This window comes from Nicotiana sylvestris, chromosome 4 (assembly GCF_000393655.2).
Source record: "Nicotiana sylvestris chromosome 4, ASM39365v2, whole genome shotgun sequence".
NCBI classification, from domain to species: domain Eukaryota; kingdom Viridiplantae; phylum Streptophyta; class Magnoliopsida; order Solanales; family Solanaceae; genus Nicotiana; species Nicotiana sylvestris.
Window position 1 is genome coordinate 136,042,958 of NC_091060.1, and position 16,341 is coordinate 136,059,298.

Genomic DNA, 16,341 nt, shown 5'->3' on the forward strand with positions numbered 1-16,341 from the left:
CTGCCTTATTGACTATAAATTAACTTTGTATTTTATAACAACTGTAATTGTCATTAATCATGATAATTTATAGTGACAATTTTATTTTGTCATTAAAAGCGATGTTTTTAGTGATGAAATGATTGTGTTAGCTACAAAATTGTAAGCCAATTTTATTAAAGCAAATTCGTCACTAATTTTTATATTTAGGGACGAACTACCTTTTTGTATATAATATGTAGTTTTATTGACGAAATTACATTTGCTCAACTAAAAAATACATCTAACTTTAGAGACAAATAATATTGTCACTAATTAAACTAAATAGTTAGTGACAAGGTAGTTTCGGCGCTATTAATGACCTCTTTAGTGACCAAAATGTACTATCTACTACAACATTTTTGTACTTTTTTTGACAAATAAGTTCGTCACAAATACTATACATTTGCGGACGAAAATCAATTTCGTAGTTAATATAATTTTATTTAGTGACAAATCACTAAATTGTCTTTGTATACCTTTAGTGACACGCTTTTAAGGACGAATGATTGACGAATTTTTTTCGTCAAAAAAAGTTTTTTGTGACGAAATATGAATTTTAGGTGACAAAATAGTTTATAATGATGATATATATAAATTAAAAACTCTTTCCTAAGTTGATAGTATATATTTCCAAAACTCTAGTAATCAGTACTGCTTTCTTTTTACCCCCACATGCGTGTATCTACGTGCGAGTATAATTGAAACCTTGAGAAAATGGCAAAGAAGTAGTAGAATAATTAAAGAAAAATTTATCTCTTTCTAATATGGGCATCAATCAGCAGCTTATGGCGTCTTAAACAAGTTCTACAACACGTGTATGATGATGAAAATTCAAACCTAACACACCTTAAATAATTACAATAATAAAAATAATGAATGTTTCATTAGCTAGCTTCATTAGGTTAATCAGCACTAGGTAAATTAGCTAAGGCTAAAGAAGTAGGCAAGGAGGGTTACGTTGACACTTTCTAATGGAGACATGCTCTCTTTTTTTCCTTCTTTTGATTAAAAAAATAAAATTATGTATAAAGGTTTAATGGGGGTCGTAAAAGTCTAAGAAAGAGGGTAATATAAATAAACAAATATAATAATACATAATCTTTTTTTAGGGAGAGGAAAGTGGGTAATATGAAGCATGGAAAGGACTCGCACCTTTTGCGCTGCACTTTTTTGTATTGGGTTTGTAGATAATAACATCAATAGTTTTTTTCCTTTAAAAAAAGGGGGAAGAAAAAGAAAAAAGTAGAAACGAAAATGTATATAGTGTGCGTGTGTGTGTGTGTGTGTGTGGGGGTGGGGGGGGGGGTGGGGGGAGATAGAGAGGGTGCAGTTTAGCTTTCCAAGCGTGGATGTTTTTGTTGGAGAATCCACAAACCAAATGGCTCCAATGGGGTCTCATGCCCCACTCTTCCCCACTTATTATCTCAAAATCTCATTTTCCCCGTCTTAATGCTCTCTCCACAGTCCACACGCAATTTCTAATGAATTTAACTTATATATACAGCATCAAAGGTTATTACGCAATTTCTAATGAATTTAACTTATATATGCACCATCAAAGGTTAGTAATAGAGCGGTAAATACCCATCTATCTTTAATTAAGGATCGTGAGCTCTAGCCCTCAATTATTGGTTTTGGTAATTAAAGAGCGATTTTGTGATATTCTAGAGGAATTCCATATCGATAAAATACGGAAGAAATGCTGGGTACATAAGTAGACGTATTTTAGATTTTAGTGATGCGTTTTAACGCCGTGCGAACCTAGGCCCAAAGTGGTCAAATTACTAGTGAGCTGGGTTGTTACAGATTTACTCCGGTAACTTGTAAGATTTGCATGTGGTGCAGTTTTGCGCCATCCATTGAATTTGTATCCACTTAAAAAAAGAAGTTTAACTGATACTCAATTATTGAGTAACTTCAGATATATACAATTTTCTTTTCTTTCCTTGTTGCTTTCTTCTTCTTCTTTGTGCATATGGTTTCTTCTTCTTTTTCTTAATTGCAACATCAGTTTGTTAAATTTGTTGTTATTTACAATTTGATGATTTGTGCTTTATTCTTTATGATATTTGAAAGTCATATTTCAAATTTATTTGAGCTCATTTGGAGTAGATTTGAGTGTTGAATCGTGTGTTGGATTGTTCAAATTAAGAACAAGTTTATGTTTCAGAATTTAAGATTCAAAATCTAAAGTTGCATTAAAAAGATTGAACTATTCAAGATTCGAATTTCTGAATTTGCATTTGAAAAATAAAATTTCATTGAAGTTGCATTCTAGTGCATAGAAGTTAAAGAAACATACAGAAAAAGAAATACCCAAAAAGGTTAACAAAAGTAACTCTTAGAGATGTTTAATTTTTCATTAAGGTGTCGTAAGACATTGCGTTTACCAACAAATTTGGAAGGGGAATCTGGATTGTAATATTCTCTCTTTCATTTTGACCAGTTTCCAGAAGGCAGTAGAAATGTCAAAGTTACCAGCCAGAAACTTTGAAAATTATGAACTCAGCAAGAAATTAAATGTATAGTTATTTACAACTTTAGTTGCTTCATTAATCATGAAGAGTAAACTCAATTCGCTTAGCCATAATTTGCCACTAGCGAATACCCGTGACATTTTTTATGAGTTTTTGAGGTGCCAAAGTATATATAATTGACTATCTTGATCATGACATAAAGATTGAACATTTATGCCCGCATGTGGGCCCCATATAACCTATTTATTCCAAGTTATTTTTCAAATTCATCCACTTTAATTCGTTATGGGATGATGAACAAGAAACCATTATTGTGATTTTTGAGGTAAAGTTTGATATATAATAACGCCATTCTAGGCTTTTAAATACTCCGTAATATTTAATTAAGTTTATATTAAGCATGGTACAACTCCTTTATCTTCACCTAAATCTCAAGTGTGTTAAGCTGATCACAAGTCATAATTAGCAAGTCGGATTTAGTTGGCATTTGGACATAAAGAATTTCAGAGTTAAGTTGAAAATGTAACAGAATTAGGACATACATTTCACTTGAAAAAAATATTGTATTTTTGTGAGTGGGGAAAAAATTAAAAATTTATGAGAAACTTTTCAAAAACTTGTAAAATTTTATGGACAAACACATTTTTTAAAAAAAATTCAAAAAAAGTTTTACGGACAAACGGATCCTTAGAGAGACAAACGAGTTTCAAGGGTGAAAATTATAAAATGATAAAGTGGGTCATCTCCCTTAAGTGGAATCAACTGATGCATCACGCATATCATCTTAGTCTTGGATTCGTTTTCTTTTTTATTTCGTTGTAAATTCTTAGGGGTAAATTTAGAAACGATTTTGTTGTAATATAAGATTACCGAAGTAGAATTATTGTTTGTTTTTTTCATTTCTTAAAAATATGCCAATTTCATATGTAATGTGGGTGGTTAAGCTACTAAAATCAAGTACCTCCTAAAAACTATGACTTCCAATTAAGTCGTCAATCCACATCCACCAATCTTGAGTTACTTCTTGACGCGTATCACATGAAAAAAAAATTATATTTTAATATTGTTCAAAATAGAAAGAAAAACAAAAAAAAATATTAATTAAGTACCGATTATTGGACAAAAAGATTATTAAAGCTGGTATGGAGGATGATTAAATTAGGGTCAAAACGTGACTCGAGGAATCCTTTGCTTTACATAAATTTTAAAAATGGTGTATTGCAGAGGATTTTGCATCATTAAGTCACTTTTTTGTGTTCTAACATGCTTTTTTGTGTTATAATCAGCAACCTGTCTTATTTTTAAGATTTATAAATCTCATCTTTAAGGAATCTTACTTGGCTTATATATATTCTTTAAATAACCTGATATAAAAAAATATTTACCTCACGCTATATATAATTTGAATTCTTTTTTAATTAGTGCTACGAAAAAGGAACTTGGGAATTAAGAAATAAAAATGAAAGGACCTTGATTGGGCGTGTGATTATTGTCCCCCCCCCCCAACCCCCTCCACCCCACTCCAAAAAATAGTGCATTTAATTTATCAAGTAATCATCTTGTTATCCATATTTTTATCTTAGGGTTTATAAATAATTGGCAGCAATGGATCTTCTCATCTGTGCATAAGATTTGTTTCAGGTGATTAAATCATGGTCTACAGGTTATTTAATTATTATTTTGTTTCTTTTTTATCTGTCCAACCATGCCTCATTAGACACTATACATTGTACATTCACTTTTCATTTCTTTCAATAATTATTTGTACGATTTCTTTATTCATGTGTGCTTTGTCTTGCTCTTTCTCTAGGATTTGTTTAATCAAGGTTTGGTTTAGTAAGCAGTAGGCTTTATTTCGTCTTTATTGATTTAATTAGCAGCTCATAACCACCAAATCCGATTATTAAGAGAGAAAAAATTAGATGGGGTATTCCATTTACGTCAGGTATTGAGTAATCAAGATTAACTTTAGGTATGATTAGAGCAATAGTCAAAGAACCGATCGGTTGAGGATTTGACTGTCATTATCGATAATCACCTGCTCAATTATATTAATCAGAATACTCTCAATTGAGCTAAGCTGATACAATAAAATACGTAGAAGAGGAAAAACAATTTTAATCAAGAGAGAATATATTCGCTTCACATACAAATGAATAATTAAGCACTAATTAAGCAACTGACGAATATACAGTTGAATTTTAGTTCTAGAATTTCACATAGGACAATCTCTTAATATTATTGTAAGTTATGCCGCCATGAAGTGGTTGATGTATATATCTAGAAAAAATGAAGTGATGTTGATGCACATTGTCACTGTTTAGAATTGAATTTTAAACATGAACTTTAATCATAATAGAAAAAGATTAATACTGTAGATTTTTTTTAATAAATGTAGTGTTCGGATCATTTTGTAGTAGAATTTTTTTTAAAAAAATCGTGAGGTCCGGATTTTTTTATGGGCACCTCAACTAATTTCACGAAATACACGTTACTTCCTATCAGCATATGTACTAGATTAATATCGTATATGGCACAATATGATGATCATACTTAATCATGTATTTCAGCAATTGAATATTCCAAAAATGAAAGTAAGAGAAAGGAAAAATAAGGGATAAAAAGTTGATAAAGAGTAAAGTTAGGGTAGTATTATTGATTAAATACTTGTTACAAACTGCAAAGTTTAAGTGAGTGTAGAATAAAGTTTGTTTCTTTTTAAAAAAATTAGGATAAAAAGGGAGTCTTCATCCTGGTTTTGGGGTGGTATCCATTGATGGCTCTCTTGATGGTTCAAGTAAAGCCATAAATCACATCAATGAAAAGTATTATTGTACTTTTTAGTAGGCCATGTTTCACTCCATTCTCCTCTTTTTTTCTCCTCCCTCTTGCCTTTTAACCTCAGTCTTAAAGTAGAGTTATTGATTGTTTGAACTAAGAAAGTGAAGTCCATATCTAACTGGATAAACAGTGACTGCATTGATTCATTTATGTTCTGTATGTAGGGCTGTTCATTCGGATCGAATATCCGAAATCCGAACCGATTCATTCAATTTTGAATTTCGAATTTCGGATTGGATCGGATTTCGGATTATGTTTATTAAAATTTCGGATTTCGGATCGGATTTCGGATTGGTATATTTTAATCCAATCCAATCCTAAATCCGAAATTATTAGGACATGTATAAATACTACACTTTAATTTACATCAACCTCCAAGTTATTATCTTTACAATTGCTAGATTTAGCTATATTGACACCATAGTACTCTCATAATTGCATAAACATGAATTTTACTTAATGTATTGCCTCTTTTACAAAGAAAATATACATATTAGTTTAACTTTGAGGCATAATAATACGATCCGATATCCGATCCGATCCAAACTTTAAAATCCGATCCGATATAATTCGGATCGGATTCGGATTGCATTTTCTAGAATCCGAAATCCGAAATTCGAATCCGAAATATGCTAAATCCGATCCGATCCGATCCGTGCACAACCCTACTGTATAGCGGTGAAGCCAGAAATTTCTCTAAGGGTGTTCAAATTTGAAAAAAATAAAAATAATTTCCCGACAAGGATATTTTCAATATATATTATATACCTATAAAATCTACTCTATTTTAGCTATATTCACAATATAATTTTTATGATGAGGGTGGTCAATTGACCAGTCTTAGGACAATGTAGCTTCATCCCTGATCGATATCGATAGTGCAAAGAGTTTTTATATTGCCAAATTAAGTGACATATAATAAGTAATGTAATTCTTTATATCAAGTTTGATATGGTAATCTTAAAAAAGACATTACCGATTTGTTTTAACTAATTAAGTTGTTTATAAGGTAAAAATTATTTACGCTGTCGGTGTATATAAGTTATCTTTTTCTTTAAAAAAAAATGTGTGTGAATGTTGGGAAACTTTGGTATCAAGTAGGAATAGCTGGTTAGATGGGGCCATATTGTGTTTGGATGATTCATGGTTTGAATGGTCAAGCTTCAAATGATTGGGCGTTCTCTTGTAACACATAGGATACCATCCCCTTTCTGTACTTCTATATTTTTCTTTTCCTTTTTGAAATTTCAAAAGTTTTGGTCTTGGAGTTGATATAATTAGGGCTTGACCAATGACCAGCTTAGAATTTACCCAAAATATGGTCCATCAAAAAGAGAATTTTCTTAACATACTAATTAAAATAAATCTGAATTCATAAGTTTAAGAGGTGGAATAAATTCAAGAATCACGAAGAGAAGAATGTCTTAGTTTTTCTTGCATTATAATTAAGTGAAGATGCCTGAAATAAAAAGCAAATGAAATAGTGACATTACTAAATAAATCACTAAAAATAAAGAATCAAAATAGAAACCAACTTGGTCCTTTCAGTGTTATATTGCTCTTTCCAATAACAGAAAAATGATGTTTTCTGCCTTTCTTTTACTAAAGTGGGTGTGGAGTAGAGTGGATATGTAGAGAGAAAATGAATCGAGAAAATAAAATAGAGCAAAAATATACTATAAAAAAAATGTGGTAATCATACTCATGATTAAGGAGTACAAACCTAAGAGGTATTATTAATTTTAGCATGCACCAGAAACTATTTACATCTGGTAGCTGAAAAAGTGTATAAAAGTTATATAATTTTTGTATATAACATACATAATGCATGTATATACAAAAACTATACCAATTTTACATATTTTTTCGACTATTATTTTTACAATAGCTATACATTGTCATTTTTGGGAAATTTTCGTTCCTATACCATATAGGAAACTATATTACCAAATGTTCATAGTTTGCATATTACCCTTCATGCTAATAGTATTCCTACAAAATATAGACAATGCATTAAATAAGGAATCATTGTAGCGGTAGGATTCCTTATTTAGGCGCGCTAAAATTGGGGAATTAAATATTCTTAAAGATCTTCCACAAACGCGGATCACACACATTCCATAATTATCGTCGGCTCCACTCTGATCTTCCACAACGCAGAACAAGATTTTCCATACTCTGTTTTTGCGATACACTTTGTTTCCAGAATTCTCTCTACATCTCTCTTTATCTCTCAATCCCAAATTTCAGTAATACAAAGCAAATGAAAAGAGAGCAGCAATTCCACCATTAACAGCCATTAAAAAGCTTGAAAGCTTTGAATTCAAATTTGGATTTTCAAAAATCATTATTTGTTTGGATTGGGTGTTGTTGAAAATAATCGGGAATATGGTTTGGAGTTTATATCTCAATTTTGAGGGGTTTTGGTGAAGATTAGACTTGGTTTTGACTAAATTTCAGATTGAAACTCGAAGAAGAAGACATGGCATACATTATATTGCAGAAATTGTAGAAAAATTGTAAATAAATTGTAGACTGTTGTTTATTTATTTTTCTTTTATTCATTTACCTATTGTATGATAGTTGAACAACATTGTATAAAAATTATATTAAAGTGGATGGTTTAGTACTGTTTTGGACAAAAATATGAAACATACATTTCAAGGGAAGCATGTCGAATCCAAATATGTACCCAATTTGTAGATATTTTGTAGATAAATTGTAGATTATTTGTATTCTGATTGTAGATGCTTTATTTTCTGTTTTTACAAATAAAAAACGACTGAAACTTCTACAAACCTTCTGAAAAAATGCAATTATGTCAAAAATCCCAATTATGCTACAATTGAATGGGAATTGGGATATTAAAATTCAATGTACCCAGTTTGTAGATATTTTGTAGATAAATTATACTCCCTCCGTTTCAATTTATGTGAACCCATTTGACTGGGCACAAAGTTTAAGAAAAGAGAGAAGACTTTTGATCTTGTGGTGTAAAATGAGGCACATATATTTTGTGTGGCTATAAATCATTGTGTAAAGGTAAATTGTTTCTAAATAAGGAAAGGGGTCATTCTTTTTTGTACGGACTAAAAAGGAAATAGGTTCACATAAATTGAAATGGAGGGAGTAGATTATTTGTATTGTGATTGTAGATGCTTTGTTTTCTGTTTTCACACATCAAAAACGACTAAAACTTCTACAAATCTTCTGCAAAAAATGAAATTATGTCGAAAATCTCAATTATGCTACAATTGAATGGGAATTGGGATATTAAAATTTAATGTACCCAATTTGTAGATATTTTGTCGATAAATTGTAGATTGTTTGTATTCTAATTGTAGATGCTTTGTTTTCTGTTTTCACAAATCAAAAACGACTAAAATTTCTACAAATCTTCTGCAAAAAAACGCAATTATCTCGAAAATCCCGATTATGCTACAATTCTGTGATTCTCCTATATGTTCTTGTTACTCCTTATGAAACTGCTATGCAAAATATGGAATCCAAAAAAAACATGATGAAGGGATAGATCTTCCTAATAAATTTTGTAGATAATTTATAGAAACATTGAAATTCTGTATTTTCATATTAATTTTTCAAATGATATGTAGTTTTGTTGTAGATTAAATGTAGAAAACAAGTCATTGTGAGTCTTATTTGACTCATTCCTCACATTCAACCTATTCTACAAATTCACGCCTCTTTAAATACAATACAACCATACTTTCTTGAATTTAAAGGTATAGCAATATATATAACTTAAAAAACATCTTCTCCTCTGCACAAGTTAGCTCCAAAACAGACGAAGTGGAATAACAAGCTCCCATCAAAATTTTTAACCCAAAAACACAAAGTTCAAAAATAAATAAACAACATTCTACAATTTTTCTACAATTTATCTATAATTTCTGCAATATAATGTATGTCATGTCTTCTTCTTCTTCTTCTTCTTCTTCTTCTTCTTCTTCTTCTTCTTCTTCGAGTTTCAATCTGAAATTCAGCCAAAACCAAATTTAATCTTCACCAAAACCCCTCAAAATTGAGATATAAACTCCAAACCATATTCCCAATTATTTACAACAACACCCAATCCAAAAACATACCACCTGACATTTGAATGATTTAATGCCACCGTCTCAGTCACAACTTGTGCAACACGAATTGCTGATGGGGTTCCACCTCTAAACATATATTTAAATCTTGATGTGTCCCCAGAAATGCAAATCGGAGGTAAAGAATCATTTTCTGTAGTATTATTTGTGTAATTGGATGACATTTTTTCAAGAAAAACACAACCCCACATTTTTGAACCAGCCTCCCACCACATTTTAACTAATTCTTTCCTAGTAGACCATGCTTTCTCGTTAGATGCAATACCAAATACAATATGTTCAAGATTTGTATCTGATAATAATGTTGAATCATTTTGAAGCGAAACTGACTTGTGGAGTAATTTGGTGTAATTACACTGTGGTGATACGTGGGTTTAGGATAGAGAAACGTGGGAGTGAGAATATGGAGGAATATACAGTACCATAAATTAAGGAGTGATATAAAGTACAATTAATATACAGTAAAAACATCTTATGATATAAAATTGATAATTAGGTATACTAAATGTAATTATATCAAATCTTAAACATTGAGGGTAATATAGTTTGGCATAGGAATATAAAAATTCCGTCATTTTCCCCCAACTTAAACCAAAGAAAACCAAGCCACACGGGTCAACAAACCCAACCCAACCCAACCCTTAGACGAATTGGAGAAATCATGATACAACCACTTACGGGTCCACCCCACAATCTCTTAAGGAGTAACAGTTATTCAGTGATGACACATACAAACTTTACGAAAAAATACTTACTCCAACTCTCCCTGTATATATATCAAAAAATAATAATTGTATGATATGACATGTAATCCTGTATAAACTTTATTATTAAGATTAAAAGTAAATTTATATCTCAATTTATTACTTAGTTATGATAAACTAGTATATTTTTGCAACATAGTATTTCATTGTTCTTATCCAAAGTATATCTAACACCATCCTGATACGTAGTGGTGGATTTACATATAATTAATGGGTTCGACTAATAGATATCACTTATATATGGATTTTTCTCTTTCATTATGTTATATCTTAAGTTAAGTCTGTATTGATTTCAAAAATTTGTAGGTCTTTCGAGATAACTTCCTTTCATGTAATTTTAGGTCTATGCCATACCTTTTTAATACCTTCCTCTACTATAATTTTACACCCACGGACCGATGCATCTATAGGTTGATGCATGACATGACCAAGCCATCTCAAGTGACATTCTCTAATTTATCCTCAATGTGTAGTACTTGCACCTTCTGGTGAATGTGATCATTTTTAATCTTATCTAATCTTATGTAACAACACATCCATCTAAGCATTTACATTTCTCAATATTCATCTTGTGGATATGTTGAACATTAGCAGCCCAACATTCACTACCACATAATGTCCAGTCTTATAGTTGTTCTATAAAACTTACCAATCACCTTAATAGGCATCCTTTTGTCGCATAACATCCCCGTAACACTTCTATGTTTTAATCATCTGGTTTTAATCTTTTGAGTAACATAATTATCTATCATTCCATTAATAACGAGCCCAAATATCTAAATTATTTTCATTTTGGCACCATAGTTCCATTTAGTTTCACCTTAGTTTCGCACTTATTAATTATATTTAACTAAACTTGCAGTGCATGTACTCAGTCTTACTTGTTGTTATCTTAAAACCCTTACTCTTTAAGGTGCTTCTCCATAGCTCAAGCTTCTAGTTGACGCCCTCACTAGTTTAGTCAATTGGCGCAATATCATTAGCAAATAGCATATACCATGAGACTTCATCTTGTATTGCATTGGTTAGCTCATCCATAGCTAGGGTATATAAGTAGGGTCTCAATGCAGAACCCTGGTGTAAACCAACTATTATGGGAAACTCCTTTGTATATATATCATACTACTATTTTTATGCTAGTGATAGCTCTATCACCCATGCCCTTTATGAATTTTAACTTTCTTCTCCATGACCTACCAAAGTGCCTACCGCAATACTTTATATGTGATGGCCCTAAAGGTCATCTTATATTTTAGGACTCGATTCTGCGTTTCGAGGCCTTTAAAATCTCATTTTTACCCTCATCGATTTGCATGCACAGTCCTGACGTATTTCCGGAAAGCTTTTATGTTGAAAGTTGATAAAAATGAAAGTTGGTTTAGTTGACTTCGATCAACGTTTTGAGTAAACAGATTCGGACTCGTATTTTGACAATCCTGGTGAGTCGGTATCAAAATATGGGACCTCCGCATATGTTCGGAATCGAATTCCGAGGTCCCTAGCTCGAGAAATAAATTTTTGATGAAAATTGAAAGACTGAAAAATTTAATGGTTCTAAAAATTTGGTTAATGTTTGATCTTGTTGGTATCGGGTCCTATTTTGGTTCCGGATCCCAGTACAGGTTCAATATGATATTTAAGACTTGTGTGAAATTTGGTGAGAAACAGAATTGATTTGACGTGATTCGAACGTCTGGTTGTGAAAATAGAAGTTTTAAAGCTTTCTTGAAAACTTCATTCGATTTGGTGCTAAATTCATAATTCTAGGTGTTATTTTGGCGATTTTATCGTAAGAGTAAGTTCGTATGATGTTTTAAGACTTGTGTGCCTATTGGATTTGGAGCCCCGAGGGCTTGGGTGAGTTTTAGATAGGCTACGGGAGGTTTGGATTTAGAAAAATCTGGTTTTATTTCTTCAGCTTCAGTGCTTTCTGGTTTCCTTCTTCGCGTTCGTAAAGGTACTCTCGCAAACATGTAAGCCATGTCGCGAACACGGACCAGTGGGTATTTTACCCTTTGCGAACGCGACCGACATCTTGCGAACGCGTAGCGTAAGGGACCTGGGGGAGGGGACAACCGTTCTTCTACGCGAGCACTGGCTCGCGAGCACGAAGGCAAGGGGGAGCAGCCTTCGCGAACGCGTAGGGATTTGGGCCGCTGCCTTTCGTGATCGTGGCAGGCCCTTCGCGAACGTGAAGAAGGCTTGCCCAGTGATTTTAAAACAGACAAGAACGGGATTTTCTCAAAAATTTCACAACTCTTTCATTAGAACTCGACCTAGGAGTGATTTTGAAGGGGAGAATTCAACACCAAATCATATGTTTGTACTCTTTAACTCATTTTCTTCCATTTCTAACATCACCCATTGAATTCCTAGCCTTAATCTTTGTTCTTTCATGGTAAAGAACTAGGGATTTAGAAAGAATTGAGGATTTTTGAAAATTATGGATTTAGACCTCGATTTGAGGTTGGATTCCAAAACTAATTGTATATCCGGGCTCGGGGGTGAATAGGTAAATGAAATTTGGTCCGAACCTCGGGTTTTGACCAAGCAGGGCCGAGGTCAGTTTTTGACTTTTTAGGGGAAAGTTTGAGAAATCTAAATTCATACATTGAAGTTGATTCCTTTAGCAATAATTGATGTTATTAAGTTAATTGTGGCTAGATACGAGTAGTTCGGAGGTGGATACTAGAGGAAAAACAGTAATTGAGCATTGAGTAGCTCGCGGAGCGAGGTAAGTGTCATGGTTAACCATAACTTGAGGGATTAGGTCTATTTTCCTATTTTCTATGTGTTTGAAGGTTGAATACAACGTATAGGTGAGGTGACGAGTATTTATGCGTTGTTGTCGAATCATAACATACTAGTGAGTCTTATTCATAAAATTGTAGCTTTTCGTGATCATAATATCCATACTTAGACTAGTTTATTGTTATGCTGATTGTTCTTATCATATGTACGAATTTTGGTATTGATTGAGTATTGACTCAAAGTCGAGGTTGATATTGTGGAAGTAATTGTTGAAGTAAGACTTGTTGTTATCATTTCTATATCCTTATTATCATTGTTCCTTGTTTTGGTGAGGGAGTGTGTTAATGCACGAAAGGTGATGTCGTGCCATTCTTATTTGATTTATATGGTAAGGATGAGAGTAAAATCATGAAGGGTGATGTCGTGCCATTCTTATTTGATTTATATGGTGAGGTTGAGAGTAAAAGCACGAAAGGTGATGTTGTATTGTTTCTATTGATTATCTGGTGAGGTTGAGAGCAAAAGCATGAAGGGTGATGCCGTGCATTTTTCGTTACTGTATTTACTTGTTGTTACTGGTTCAAGGTGTACTAGCTATTTAAATTTCTCTACTACTATGATTCTTTATCTCGCAATCCCCTCAGCATGCTTCCCCTCCTGTTATTATCTGTTTAGCTTCTATTAGTTTTTATTTTGCTCGTATATTGTTTAACTGCACAGGTTTACGTATGTGTCTTGTCCTAGCCTCGTCACTACTTCACCGAGGTTAGGCTCGACACTTACCAGTACATGGGGTTGGTTGTACTGATACTGCACTCTGCACTTTCTGTGCAGATTTTGGTATTGGCCTTAGTTGACACCGAGTTAGCAGTTGGACTTAATCGACAAGAGACCAAGGTAGATCTGTTGGCGTCCGCAGAACCTGGAGTCTCTTCCTAGACTTGTTACTTTATTGTTTCTTTCTTCCAGAATAGTGTATTATCTTTCAGACTTTTTATGTAGCAAAACGTAATAGCATGTGGGTTGTGACTCCATATCCTAATTATTTCAGTTACTTTGGGTTTTATAATATTCCGCAAATTCTGTTTAGCTTTTGTTTAACTTAATTAATTTCTGTTATTAAATTGGCTGAAGTTGATTTGTGAATCCTATAACGTTGGCTTGCCTAGCAAGTGAAATGTAAGGCGCCATCACGATCCCGAAGGTGGAAATTTCGGGTCGTGACAAGTTGGTATCAAATCACTAGGTTACCTAGTGTCACACCTCCTTCTTACCACCCCCGGAAGGGTATAAGGGAGTTTTTTCAATTAAAGTGACAATCGAAATGGGATTATTTATTTAAGAATCAGAGTCGCCACTTGGGATAATTTATGGTATCCCAATTCACCGACTTAAATCCTGAATCGAGGAAAGACTGACTCTGTTTTACTGTCCGCGAACACAAAAATCCAGGTAAGGAATTCTGTTAACCCGGGAGAAGGTGTTAGGCATTCCCGGGTTCCGTGGTTCTAGCATGGTCGCTCAACTGTTATAATTGGTCTATTATCTAATTTTAGTACATGTTTTAACCTATGGTACAATTTTAATTTTATAACCGCTTTTACTTAACTATTTTTTAGGAGAAAGATTCAACGTCATCTAAAACATGTCTTGAACTACGTCACATAAATGCACCCGCGGTCCATGACATATTTTATCTAACGTTGTTTGAGATTTGGATTTGGGTCACATAAATGCACACCCGAATTGAGATTCACTTATCGTAACCATGCCACGGGAACCGTATCCATGGCCACGATAATTTATTAAGAATTTGCCTAAGGCATGCTAACAATTTTGGAATTAGTAATTATTTATTATGAACTACATGAACAAAATGGGCTAGCTACGTATATTTACAAAGATTAGATTAACTACAACTATTGTTAAGTTAGGCTAAAGAATCAACTAACTCATTACTGATCTTATATAAATCACTATATCCATCTTAGCTCTAATCCTTAAGGTTTCTTATTTTCACCTTCATAACCAAGCTTAAACAAAATTTCCAAACCACAAATTAATAAAGATAAGAACAGAAAAACTAATTCCATCAGCAACATGATCTCCATTTTAAGCTACTGTCAAGCAAACATTTTCAACATGCTTTAACTACATTTTGAACAAATCATTTTAAGCTACTGTCAAGCAAACATAACATTCATCCAAAAATCAAGATAGACAAATCAAAAAAAAAACCATGGACACAAATAGATCACTTAACAAAGGATAAGAATTTGGCCTCGATAATATTAACACGAAATCAGTTATAGCAAACTTCAATGAACTAAATCTGACCCGAAAATGCAACAGAAGCAGGAGTTCGGACCGTGAAACCCGCTGGCAACCTCGAACTCGAATCGAAATTAGAGTGGCACCTGAACCTCGGAGAGCAGCCTCGACGTATGATTGAATGAGACCAAATCGAACTTGGACATATTCTTCAAAGAAATTCCTATCTCGATCTATTTCACTTTAAAATCTGTTTTTGAGAGTGGAATAAAAAGGAAGGAAACATTCTGATTTGTGATCGGGATGAAATTATACTATAAAATTTGGTACGATGTGGATAGAAGAATTAAGGAAAAAGAATAAATATAGAAAATGAAAAGAAAGATAGGATTCAATAAGAAAATTTGGTCAAATAATTGAAAGAGGGAAAAGGTGTATTAGCTGGTAGCCGGAAAGAATTTGACGAGGAGCAAGATTGGGTGGTCTGCCCCTCTCTTTTGTGTTTGCCGCTAGCTTCTTTTAAAATTGAGAATTAGAAAAAGACTATGGTCTTTTCTTTTGAAATTGCCGCTGTGTAGGGGTCTAGCAATTAGGAATTGAAAACTTTATTTTTTGTTCTTGGAGAAGATGAAGGACAGGGTTTTTCTTTTTTGTAAAACGGCGGAAGATGTTTAGGGTGTAGGTCTAGGGTGCTAGAGTCTAGGGTATTTGTAGGGTTTTTTAGGTTAAGGGGTATGGGCCTAGGAATTATGGGTTAGGTCCGGAAATTACACTTAAAAATGGGTCGCTTGAACTCAAGTTTTATTCTTCCTCTGCGAACGAGACTAAAATACGACCTCATTTATTAATTAGTCCTACTTAAGTAAAATAATTATTAAAATAAGATTGACTGTTAAAACAAAACTATTTTTGGTATTTTTCAAGATTAAAACTAACTACAAAACATTAATGAAACTATTTTTTGTAATTTTTGTTTTCTTGTAATAAGATAAAGTAAAAGAATAAAAATGACTTGAAATAACTATATTATGCCTAAATTAAATATTTACGTGCTAAAATATGAAAAAATCTTGGGGAGGGTCAAAAATCACATGTCTACAC

At 32.8% G+C, this 16,341-nt stretch overlaps 1 long non-coding RNA gene across 1 annotated transcript; it reads right to left on the reverse strand.

Moving 5' to 3' along the window:
- Positions 1-9,066: 9,066 nt before the first annotated feature.
- On the reverse strand, positions 9,067-15,830 carry LOC138889059 (uncharacterized). Its single transcript, XR_011406621.1, has 2 exons — positions 15,307-15,830; positions 9,067-9,332 (listed from the first exon to the last, which is right to left on the reverse strand). It is a non-coding gene; the product is annotated as an uncharacterized lncRNA (long non-coding RNA).
- Between the last annotated feature and the right edge of the window lie 511 nt (positions 15,831-16,341).